The 12,894-nt window shown below is 44.9% G+C and overlaps 1 protein-coding gene and 1 non-coding gene across 3 annotated transcripts in view; one reads left to right on the top strand and one right to left on the bottom strand.

Moving 5' to 3' along the window:
* The window catches only part of DLGAP3 (DLG associated protein 3), a 175,658-nt gene that overhangs the window by 90,424 nt on the left and 72,340 nt on the right, over positions 1-12,894 (bottom strand). The gene's annotated exons all lie outside the window — the stretch shown is intronic.
* On the top strand, positions 5,601-5,669 carry TRNAT-UGU (transfer RNA threonine (anticodon UGU)). The gene has a single exon. It is a non-coding gene; the product is annotated as a tRNA-Thr (tRNA).

Raw genomic sequence — 12,894 nt, 5'->3', positions numbered from 1 at the left:
AACCTAACGATGGGAAGCCAACGCAATTAATGCCTGCTTAAGTTTAAAATGTTTTACATTGCTTTCAACAGCTTTCTAACTTTTGTGTTTTAAATTTGAGGGTTTTGTTGTTTTTTAAATTAAGGGATGTAAGATGTGCCTGGGAAGAGAGGAGTTTGGGAGAGCAGGGGCAACTCCAATTGCAGAGTTTCTGACCAAGAGGTGGTATGATGTGGGGAGTGGAACAGGGAGAGAGTAAGGGGCACATGGCACAAGCACTTAGTGACATCGGGCACCTTCGCTGTACTCTTTTCAGCACCTGCTGAAAATATTTTTGTTCAGACAAGCTTACTCCAATACGTCGACTGTTGACATGCGTTTTAGCCTGTTTTTGTTTATTGTTGATTACAATTAATTTTTGAATGTTTTAAATAGTTGTTTCTAACTCTCCTCCTCCTCCTCCTCCTCCTCCTCCTCCTCCTCTGATAATGTTACTGTTTGATCCCTTTTGCAAACAACTTAGAGGGGGTTTCTTTTATATGCAACCCAGCGGCATATACAGTATGTACCTTTTGTGGAACCCCCCCAAATAAATTAAGTTCCAAAAAGCTGCCTTTCGTTTGTGCAAAAGCAGGATTAGGCCTCGGAGCTCTTCGGCTGCCCCACACTCCTTGCCCCAATCTCTGGGTCAGCTTTCATGTCCCCCCGGCTTGATGTGTAAGCTCAGTGTCTGCTTTATACCATAAGAAAAGAGGAAGGGAAATGATACGCTGACATGGTCTTAAAGCGACTGCTATCTCCCCCTGCCACATGGCAAAAATGTCTTAAGCTTGGTATTGTTCACAAGTGCCTCTCCTTAGCTTCCTCTGTGACACTCGATTTAAAACTGCAGTCCTGAGAGTCTGCCAGAGGGACGCTGCTTCTTTCCGTCCCCTCCACCCAGTTTATCACCTCCTGGTGCTGTTCAGCGCTTTGTGCTGACTCAGCCATGCAGAAAACCCTGAACTTTAAAAAGGAATTCTTCACAGGAAGGAAATCCAATATTCAATTAGGTCAGTAACATCTGAAGAATGGTTTTGGCCTGCCTTTACAAACCTCGTGCCCTCCAGCTAATTCTGGACTACAACTCCCATCAGCCCCAGCAAGCACAGATTGGGTTGGTGAAGGCTGGAGGAGCCTATCCAGGGACTCCCAAAATGGAAGAATCAGCCTTAGCAGAATTGCCAGAGTAAAACATCCACCCACAAAACACCATGTGGGGGAGTGTGAAGCCACCATGAGATGAATTTAGGTGCAGTGATCATTATTTATGTGAGTGCTCTGCTGCTCCTGCAGCTAATGTGGTAAGGTGGCATCTCGCCATCTCTGGGAATAGCTTTGACCTCAAGGCTCACTTGTCAACATCCCTTATGCCTTCCAGATCACGATATGCAGTGCCAAGTCTCTCCCTTCTTGCAAATCCTCAGCATCTACCTCTCTCACAAAGCTTTTGGCTCCTCCATTAGCCAGCTTACAGTGCAATCCAAACCCAAGATCTGCCAGGAAGAGAGTGTTTGGATTTGGTGGATCTCAGGCTTTACCGACTGAACCAGGGCTCAGCCAGCCTAAGTCCCCCAAAAGCGCCATTCTGGGGTGTATGGTGGGGCAAAGAGAGATGCCTTTTCCCAGCCCCTTTCATCTCAGTCACATGATTTACCAAGCTAGGGGAACTTACGTGGCAAAAAGGGTGGTGTAAATCAAATTCCTCCTGAACAGAGTTCAGAATGGAGGTAACATACAGTGGCTTTTGACAGTTAAGATTGTGCTACTAATCTCCAACTAAGTCTGCCATCTCCACCAGTGGCAACATTTTGATTGCAAATTTCTTGCAGGCAGGAGCCTCTCTTGCAGAATGATCAAGTGGGAACATCCCTCAAAGATCATCTTGCCCAACTCTTTCTGATGCAGGAATCCCTGACAGGTGGCCATCCAGCCTCTGCTTAGACATCTCCTACCATAGGATCTTCTGAGGCAGCCTCTTCCACTGTCCAACATCTCTTTCTAATGTTTCTCTGGCATCCCCTTTCTAGGCATTCTGACCTATTGGTTTAGGTCCTACTCCTTGGAGCCACAGAAAAACAATATGCTCTATCACCTGTGCAACAGCCCTTCAGATACTTGACGATGCCTATCATGTCGCCTCTTAATAATCTTTTCCCTGGGCTAAACACACTTAGCTCCTTAAACTTAAATATGGTCCCCAGACCCCTTTGTCACTTTCTCCCACCATCTTAGACACTCTGTGAAGTGTCATGTAGCTTAATGGTGCAGTACAAAGGACTATTATTATTATTAATTTGTTAACCACCTTCTAAACCATCATCTCAAGGTGACTTATGAAGAAGAAGAAGAAGAGGAGGAGGAGGAGGAGGAGGAGGAGGAGGAGTTTGGATTTGATATCCCTCTTTATCACTACCCGAAGGAGTCTCAAAGCGGCTAACATTCTCCTTTCCCTTCCTCCCCCACAACAAACACTCTGTGAGGTGAGTGGGGCTGAGAGACTTCAGAGAAGTGTGACTAGCCCAAGCTCACCCAGCAGCTGCATGTGGAGGAGCGGAGATGCGAACCCGCTTCACCAGATTACGAGTCTATTGCTCTTAACCACTACACCATACTGGCTCTCAAGAAAAAAGTTAAAACACACACACACAAAAACAAATACATTTAAAAGAAAACTAAATCCCTTACAGACACTGATGGTAAGGACGCATGTTTCCAGCTGGGAAAGCCTCTTGGAATAAAAACATCTTCAGTGGTTTCCAGAAAGTGCAGAAAAACGGGCACCTGTTGTATCTTGACAGGGCAGCCACATGGCCCTGCTCTGGGTTACTGCAGAGCGGGTTTCTGAGATCTTTGCAACTAGCAGGAGAGACTCTCCCACAGACCACAGCAATTTACTGGGTGTACAAGAAATAATAATAATAATGGTTGTTGTTTAGTCATTTAGCCATGTCCGACTCTTCATGAGCCCATGGACCAGAGCACCCCAGGCACTCCTATCAATAATAATAATAATAATAATAATAATAATAATAATAATAATAATAATAATAATTTATTATTTATACCCCGCCCATATGTCTGGGTTTCCCCAGCCACTCTGGACGGCTTCCAGCAGAATATTAAAATACAATGATTCATCATATATAAAAAGCTTCCCTAAACAGGGCTGCCTTTAGATGTCTTCTAAAAGTCTGAAAGTTGTTTATTTCTTTGACATCTGATGGGAGGGCATTCCACAGGGCAGGTGTAACTTTGCTTCTTGCAGTGAGGGAACCGCCAGAAGGCCCTCGGCGCTGGACCTCATAAAGCGGCATCTAAATGGCCCTAAACGGCCTCAGTCCTGTATACCTGAAGGAGCGTCTCCACCCCCATCGTTCAGCCCGGATAGAGGCAAAGACATCTGAAGGCAGCCCTGTTTAGGGAAGTTTTTAATATTTAATGCTGTATTGTTTTTAACACTTGATTGGAAGCCGCCCAGAGTGGCGGTTCTGAGTTGCACATATGTTAGTAGTGATAACTTGAACGTGGTCTGGTGGTAGACTGGCAACCAATGCAGAGCCTGGTATTATGTGATGGTGCAAGCTTGCCCACACAACCAGCTTTGCTGCCATGTTCTGCACTAGTGACAGCCTGTGGATGAACCCCAAGGGTAGCTGTGATGTTACCAATGCATGGTATATCAATATTGAGTAAACCTCAGATGCCCACTTGCTGCTTGAAACTTAAAAAGAAGAGTTGAGTGGTGACTGGTATCCTGCAGCAGGCAGGAACTCCACTTCCCTCCGTCTTGAGTGTGCTGCTGTGCATGAGAATCCCTTCCTTGTCTTCTTCTCTCTTCCTCCCTACAGTGTTCCTAGAAGATGCCTCCGGAATGTCTTTCGATGCCCCATGCTCAGCTCTGGATGACAGGAAGTGACCTGCAAGGCTGTTTTGGCCAAGCCACACCCATCTGCCCAACACCTGACATCGTATTTGGCCTCAGATGTGGGGCAGGTAAAGACTTGGATGGGCCCAAATTGGATTAGTGGGTGCTGCCAATCAGCTGGTCCTGCCAATCACCTACCCATCCTGTGCTTTGCAAGTGGGGATTTCAAGCAGGCTGGGCAAAAAAGATCACCTGACATTACCAGCCCCTGGGGATGGGGTGGGAAAGAAAGACCCGGGCGGCAATTCTGCATCCCTGCTCTTAAACATTGCTATAAGCCAAAACAACAAACATGTGGGCACCATAATAACTCCTAGAGGTAAAGGGACCCCTGACTGTTAGGTCCAGTCACGGACGACTCTGGGGTTGCGGAGCTCATCTCGCTTTATTGGCTGAGGGAGCAGGCGTACAGCTTCTGGGTCATGTGGCCAGCATGACTAAGCTGCTTCTGGCGAACCAGAGCAGCGCACGGAAACGCCGTTTACCTTCCTGCTGGAGTGGTACCTCTTTATCTGCTTGCACTTTGACGTGCTTTTGAACTGCTAGGTTGGCAGGAGCAGGGACAGAGCAACGGGAGCTCATCCTGTCGCAGGGATTCGAACCGCCAACCTTCCAATCAGCAAGCCCTAGGCTCTGTGGTTTAGACCACAGCACCAGATCCAAAATAGGGGAATACAGCAGAGGCAACTAGTCCGACCCACCAAATACACCTGCGTCTTTTTTTCTGCAAAAGCAGCAGCACTCTAATTTCTGCTGCTACCTCCCCAACTCTGACAACAGCAATACATGAGATAAACCAGCAGAGAGAGAACTCTGATCATGGCACGTTTCTCTCACAGCGCTCACATAAATGGTTGGGGCACTCCCAATTGCCTATGGGGTGCTCTCACTACCTTAGCTGTTAACCTGGCCCACCTACCCCCAATCCAAAATTACTAACAAAATGGAACATCTCACTGCAGCTCCTGCGCCAGCACTCGGCTCAGCTGAGCTCCTTGACAGGCGTGTACACTATGTTTTATTAAGCAGAAAGCTGTACAATTAACAGGGAAGGATGCAGAATCCCTAATGAGGTTTAGCATTACATGGCTCCTGAAACCCTCTCCCTCTTACATCTCCCACAAACCACATGAAGGAAACAGGTGCGTGCAGGGGAGCACAAGCAAGGACTTGACAACCATTGTGGCTTTTCTTGGATTTTTTTTTTTTAATATTATGAGTTGCTGGAGAAACCGCCGAGGGGTGAAGGCTTTTCTGAATTGATGGCTTTAATTTGCAAAGCTGATGAACAGCTAAATATTTAAATACATAATTACAGCTCTTTGCACCGGCCCAATAAAAGGGGGAAGGGAGAGAGAAAGAGAGAAGTTGCAGCAGAAGAAAATGGTTAACCCCAATGAGGGCAGAAAGGCAGAGAACAGAATTGTTTTTCTATTTGTCAGTTGCGTGGCACACTAGCAAGGCATATCCACAGGCCCCACAGAGTTAAAACTCTTTTAATAGCAATAGAATCAAAGAATGGAAGGGACCCCAATGGCCATCTAGTCCAACCCCCTGCAATGCAGGAATCACAACTAAAGAATCCCTGACAGCCCTTCTCCAGAGAGATTCCTGGGAGATGTAAAAACAGCCAAGAATCTTTCGGCAGTTTTCAGCTGTGGCTCAGTGGCAGAGCATCTGCCTTGTATGCAGGAGGGCCCAGGTTCAATCCCTGGCATCTCCAAGCAGGGCTGGGAAAAGATGCAGCAATGGTGTTCAGATGCAGCAATGGTGTTCTGTGATGTATGCCTGATAAGTCTACGGGGCATGGAGTTTGCAGAGAGAAGTAGGAAGCTCTAATTCAGGGGTCAGCAAACTTTTTCAGCAGGGGGCCAGTCCACTGTCCCTCAGACCTTGTGGGGGGGCCAGACTATATTTTGAAAAAATGAATAAAATGAACAAATTCCTATGCCCCACAAATAGCCCAGAGATGCATTTTATATAAAAGGACACATTCTACTCATGTAAAAACATGCTGATTCCTGGACCGTCTGTGGGCCGGATTTAGAAGGCGGTTAGGCTGGATCCGGCCCCCTGGCCTTAGTTTGCCTACCCATGCTCTAATTGCACCCAGGGCTGTAGCAAAACAGACACTATATTTTGAAAAAATAAATAAAATGAACAAAATCCTATGCCCCACAAATAACCCAGAGATGCATTTTATATAAAAGGACACATTTTGCACCCACAACTGCAAGAGGTGAATTAGAGAAACAATTCTGATTTGAAGGGAATGGAGTGTTTGTCTGTCGGGTTGACTATATTGGTCCTTCCACCCCACCCAGAAAAAAAATTAAAATGACCGTCAGAATCTGCTGCTTAGCAGCAGCATCTTCTTTCCCCCCCCACAGACAACTTCTCAAATTCTGCTGCTTGTGATGGTGGTGTCTTTCCTCTCCTCTCCTCTTCCCCCATGTCCAGGTTAGGGAATCTTTTTCAGCCTGAGGACCACGTTCCCTTCTGAGCAACCTACTGGAGGCCACATGCCAGTGGCGAGTGGGGCCAGAGGCAAAACCGGCGGAGCAATGAATGCAAACCTGCCCTCTGCACAGCTGGCTAGTTTCTATACACATTCACCAGCACCGTGACCCTGTTCTCTTTGCAGACAAGCAAGAGACATTATTCCATTTTAATATTAATAATGTCATCAAAGAGTTCATAGGCACCTTCCAGCAAGCCAAAGGCAACCAGGGTAAGAAGAATGCCAAGTAAGGGTGTATTGGTAGTGCGACTCATGCAACACGTTGGCGATTAATATACACAGAACAATAATTATACATACTTTATCAACCTTCTGAGAAAAATACGAAACATTAAACAAAGCCACAAAGACTTGCGAACTACTCAGCCTAAAATGAAATTATAAATGTCTGGTTTCAATAGATTTTTCAAATGCTTAACCCAGTCTTTTAGATAAGTTCATGAAGATACCAACAAAAGGTAAGTTTGGTGATATTCACAATACCAAGAGATGCTAGTAGAGTTGTAGATAGAGACAGGGTGCCAGCGTTTAGGAGTCCAAGTAATCAAAAGGCCGCTCTCCACCCCTGATGGGGCCCTTTAACTGGGGCTTGCAGGTAGCACACTCCCAAGATAGTTTTCTGGGCTTCTTCAGTGGTCTAATCTCAAAGTCTTGATACATATATTGATATTCAATCTTATAGAGAATACTCTTTCTTGGCTTAAGAGACTGATTTGCTTAGTAAGGGTGTATGGCTGGGGAAGAATCCTGAGGAACAGCAGAGAGGCCTGAAGTTCCCCTGTGTCTTCTTTTAAATGGCAGCGGGTGGAGGGGGCAGAGCAAAAGCTTCGCTGGCCTCTATGCTTGCCTCATTCCCAGAGCTAGAGCTCTTGCTTGGGCTGATATGGCTTGAATTTATGATGCCAGGTGGTGGGTGGTGGGGGGCAGAGGAAAGATCTAGGGAGGAGAGGAAGCTCACTATCTGCCCCAACAGGTCATAGCATTTATTTATTTGATTGAGTGACTGACTGACTGATTGAAAAGAGGGTTGGAGCCCTGAATCTCAGTGGGGAGAATGCTGTTGAGCTCAAGTTTTGCTTGTTGGATTCCCTCAGACACCTGATTGGTCACTGTGAGGACAGGATGCTCAACTAGACAGACCCAGTAGGCTCTTCTTATGCCAAAACAAAATGCCCTAATTTGTGTTTGATCACACTTACTTCATCATTACATTCCCGTGCTGCACTTCCTTTCCAAACAAGCCCAGGGCAGCAACTAACAAACAAGAAAAGCAATATAAAGGGCTGTCTAGTCTGGCCACTTACTTACTGCAAATCTCACTTTACCCAGCCATCTCCCTACCTGCTTCATCAGCCTCAAATTATGTCTCACTCTGTTTTGGTGCCTTGTTTTGCTTTCATGAGCCATCATTTTTATTATCATTTATTACGGCTGGGGCCTCAAAAGCTGGGCACGGCCCAGGCCTCTGGACCTCTGAGTCTAGTTGGCACTCCTCTGGAATAGGAGAGAGAGAGAGAGAATGCGTGGTTGGTCTTTGGGAGATCAGTGCAGCTGGTAGGCTGTTACAGAGTGAGAGGAACCCATTTGCACGGAACAGAAATATCTGAATGTTCCATGTCTGAGTGCGGAATCTCCAGAGAGAAGAGACCAACATCTCTCAAAAGAGCCGTCCACTTTTTTTTTGCTTGGCAAAGGGTTGCTACGGCGAGTCATTAAGACACAGTTGCAGGCAAATCCAGCAGAACATGGCACAGATCAGGCACTTTTGCAAGGGAAATGAGGGAGTGCTTAAAAAATTAAATTCAGAGCAGGGATTAAGGCTCCCAGCTGGGCATTTTGCAACTTCCAGGGAGAAGAGGAGTACAGTGTGGTTGCTTAGCAACTGTAGAACCTCTTTGCCAAGCTCGTTCATTTACTCCAGAAGTAGTTGGAGGAGAGTGAGCTGGGGGGTGGGGTGGGCGGTGTCCTGTAGTTGTCAGGCAAGCACACACACACTTATGAAAAAGGTGAGAGAGTGGCTTCAGAAGTAGGGATGGGTGACTAACAATTTCAGTTTCTCTGAGTTTCTCATTTTTTCCAGTCTTAATTTCAGTTCTCCACATTGCCCTGTAAGTTTGCAATATTAGGAAAAAATATCCTGAACGTCCACCAGCATTTTAGTGCAATTTTTTCCTAATACACACCTTTCTGTATGCATTTCCCCCCTAATATACAGGACATGTTTTGCAAGCAATTTCCACTAATATAAATGCACTTTCTGTAAGCTCTTTTCACCAATATTTTAGCACACCCTAGCACATGCATCTTTGTGCACATTCCTTGGCTGGAGAGCTGCAAAATTCAGAAAAGTGTGAATGTCAAAGAGTGGCTGAGCTTTTGTCTGCATCTTGTTTCAGAAAGAGCGGATTAAGGAACTTCATCTTTGAATGTGCCAAGATACCTACCCTGCCCCTATTTATGATGCTGCTGGTTTATGGGAGCCACAAAGAGAGGTAGAGCAGTGGATATGCCTTGGATCACTAACTGGTCAGAAAAACCAGCTTAATATGCTCCTGTGCCTTTAACAGTAGTTTGCTCCGTAGGAAAACATGATCGCTGCTAATGTCTGTACATATCCAACTGCTGTTAAAGGCACAGCTTAAAGGCCCATTTTAAAAGTTGGCAATGCTGGAGGCATACCCTCCAACATTTATCCAATGAAAACAGGGATGTCCCATTCCATAATAATAATTTTACTATTTATACCCCACACAGCATACTGGGTTCCCACAGCCACTCTGAGCAGCCTCCAACTTATATAAAAACATAATTAAACATTAAAAAAGCTTTCCTACACAGGATTGCTTTCAGATGGCTCAGGGGTCAGATAGCTCCATACCCTCCAACATTTCTCCAATGAATTTTCCTAAGGAAAAGTGGGACATGGATATTCCAGGATCAAATCAGAAACTGAGACGGCTTCTCTAAATCAGGGGCACCCCAGGAAAATAGGGACACTTGGAGGGCCTACCCCAAATCTACCCCAAAATAGAAAGTTGCCCTTGTTAGGGATTTAACAGTGTGGAGTTTTTAGAAAGTAGGTATTCAGTATCTCTTAGTAGACTTCTCCTTGAAAATTTGGTTTTGGCTTTAAGAAGCATTTTAACTATCAGTATTAATGGAACAGGGGAACTATCATTGTTAGTGGAATGGAAGACCAACAGCAATAATACCTTGTGGTTAAAAGGAGAAATAGGTGGTCACTTAAGCAAAGAAATTAGTCAGTTTGTTCTGGTCAAGGAAATGGGAAGCTGGCTGGACAATTTGGGAACATTTTGATGACAAACATGTCACTTCCTAGAAACGGGGTTGTATAAGATTTCAGTTTCTCAAAAAGGAGGGAAGTATTGGGATGCAGATGTTATTTGACCAATCAACTTACAAGATTTAGCATAGAAACTAATAGTTATGAGGCAGGCTAATAAAGGCAGGACTCAACCATTGTTTGGGACAATTCCCTGGACACTCAAGGCAGACTCTGTGCTGCTGTTTTCTGAACAGGGCATGGTCTTTACTCAGGGAAGCTCTCTGCTTTTCTACTTTGTGCCTGTTTGTAAGCATGTTTTCAGTTGGTAAGCTTTGGCAGTGCAAAAAGGGTGCGATAGTCTATTTGACTTTTTTCTGCTAAGAAATAAAAGAAATTTATTGAGCACTAGTTGTCTGAATGTTGATTGGGTCTGATCTGATTAAAACTTCTGCTGAACCCAAAAACCCTATGCTGGCTTTTGGGTGGGACTGCTGTGAATCCAGGCACTACGCCCCTCTTGAGGCCTCTGAGTTTTTAGGAACCTTTCAAACCCTAACAGTCCCAAGACGCAGACATTAAGAATTAAAAGCCCCTGTGCCCAGGCACAGAATCTTTCTCCGTTTTAGAGGCTCGTTTCACACTGCACAGTTTTTAAGTGTACATTGAAGATGCTTTAAAAACATAATGGCTAAGTGGAGCAAATGTATTTTTGCAAACAAGCATAGCAGGTCAGAAGGCTGAGACTGGTTGTGGTTGTTTTTATGGTACACTCAGGCCATCTTCAGCCTTTCAGCCTGGACATGTGAAAGCAAAAAGTGTGCAGGATGGGGGTGTGCACATCGGTCCCACCCTGAAGTTGCTTCCAACTTTTGCATGATTAGCATGCAAAATACTTGCTTCCAGGTGACCTGTTTATTGCATATTCATCCAGATTTGCTTGCAGGAAGGCTGGATGATATTGCGTCAAGCAAATGCCATCTCACGCTGTCTACTGCATTTCCCCATTCATTTCCTAATTGCAAAAAGTCTGATCTTTTAATTGCACAACATGAATTTGTCAGAATGTTATTGAATCCCAAGTAAAAGTCCTGCATCCAGGATTATAGTGGGATGGGCTTGATGCCTGTGACCCTGACCCACTACACACTTTCACCCTTGTATGGCCAGGCTGGATGATGATGATGATGATGATGATTTTATTATTTATACCCCACCCATCTGGCTGAGTTTCCCCAGCCACTCTGGGTGGCTCCCAACAGAATATTAAAAACACAATAAAACATCAAACATTAAAAACTTCCCTAAACAGGGCTGCCTTCAGATGTCTTCTAATGCCTGAAACTGCTTCCATGTCAAACCCACAGATGCTTCTGAATAATATGTGGAGCCATCCTTACACAGGTCTGGTACTTCTTGTTTCAGAAATTAGACATAAATTAGATTGTGATCTTTCTCTCCATTTTCTAGGTTTCTGGCTAGGGGTGGGGAGAGACTTCAGAGTTGCAAAGCGTACTCTGCTTAAGGCAGACATAGCCAGCAATTCTTATAATCTCAACATGTGAAACTGGGTCAAGTTAGAATACAGACAGGTGGGGCCTGAAACAAATCTTGCAGTGTGGAGTAGGGGTGGGCAAATACGTCAATTTCAGTTCATCTCGGTTTCTCATTTCCCCCTATCTTCAGTTTGGTTCTCCAAAATCGCACACCAGTTTACAATTTTGTGCCTTTTGCCCCAGGGCTCTACTCTAATCTTGACACTTTCTCTCTGTCCCACCACCCTCACAGGGGCGTGGGAGAGGGCCTTTTCGGTGGCTGCTCCCAGACTTTGGAACTTCCTCCCTAGAGAAGCTAGATTGACTCCCCCTTTGTTGTTCTGCTACTGTCCTTATTCCAACAGCTTTTGGGAACTGACCGCTTTTAATGAAAGAGATGGTGCCGTGCTGTTTTTATCGTAATTTATCTGTATGCTTTAAATAGATCTTTTAGCTATATAATTTTTTTTATTCTACTAATGTTTAATTGTTTTGTCATTATTGTTGTCCATGCCCCATAGTTTTAGCGGATCTTATTTTATCTGTAAGTCCCTGTCAGGGAAAAAGTTGGGGTTAATAATAATAATCATTACAATAATAATAACTGAGGTATTCCTGAGAGTCAACCTTTCTTGATCACTCCAGGGCATTTGAATCCCTATTTGCAAAAAAGGACAACCTTTGTTAATCCATTGGGGGGGGGGAGAAACCCCCACCAGATTTTCCCCCCCTGAGGACAATGTCCATTTAATGTCCCCTTTTTTTCTTCATGTGCCTAAGGACTGGTGAACATGTCTGGGACTACTTAATCTTATTTTAAATGTTGTACGCCTCATCCACTCACCTGGCACATTACAGTAGAAAAATTGAGTTCATCTAATAGCTCTCCCTGGAAAAAAATCAGAGGCCATCTTCCCCATCCAGCACAACTGTAAAGACCGAACACTCATATGTTTGCGATCAGGCAGGAGGGAAAATGAGATGTTATTTCTCAAGCACTGTTGAGAACTGAAAGCTAATACCCCTGATGGTTGCTTAAACAGTAGCTAAAAGCTGCTTCCATCCATCAAGTATCCCCCCCCCGCCTTTTTCTTTTCTAGGGAAACAGCCAGGAGGATTTCCTAGGTCATTCTTAGATCATTCCTCAGCTCTCTGAAAGCATACCATGTCTTTAAATTTGCCTTGGTGGCAGGTCTAACAGAATCGTCTCTCTCTTTCTGTCCTCCATGCTTTAAGGCAGGCTTGCAAACAGCTACCTGCCTGATCACCTGTGGTGAGCCAGGACTGCTTCCAGGTGACTAGGAGACAAGTGTTTCCAAAACAAAGGTTGGATTCCCCCATTTTTTCTTCATACCACTGGTCTTCCCCACATGACTAACTTTGGCACCTGTGGCTAAACAGGTAGGCTGCATGGAGTGTCGGTAACCTTTGCGAACTCAGCTGCAAAGCCCATTTGTGGTTTACAAAACCACTTTGGCATATTTGTGAATTGTGACTTTGGCACAATTGTGCACTAGCACAGTCCTGAAGTTATTTATTTAAATTAGTGGACCACAATGCAGCAGAATCAATAACAGAAGACAGTAAAATCCAATGACAAAATGATCAA

Source organism: Podarcis muralis, chromosome 7 (genome assembly GCF_964188315.1).
Source record: "Podarcis muralis chromosome 7, rPodMur119.hap1.1, whole genome shotgun sequence".
NCBI classification, from domain to species: domain Eukaryota; kingdom Metazoa; phylum Chordata; class Lepidosauria; order Squamata; family Lacertidae; genus Podarcis; species Podarcis muralis.
The sequence above is the reverse complement of the archived record's forward strand: the minus strand, read 5'-3'. Positions and strand labels throughout refer to the sequence as shown.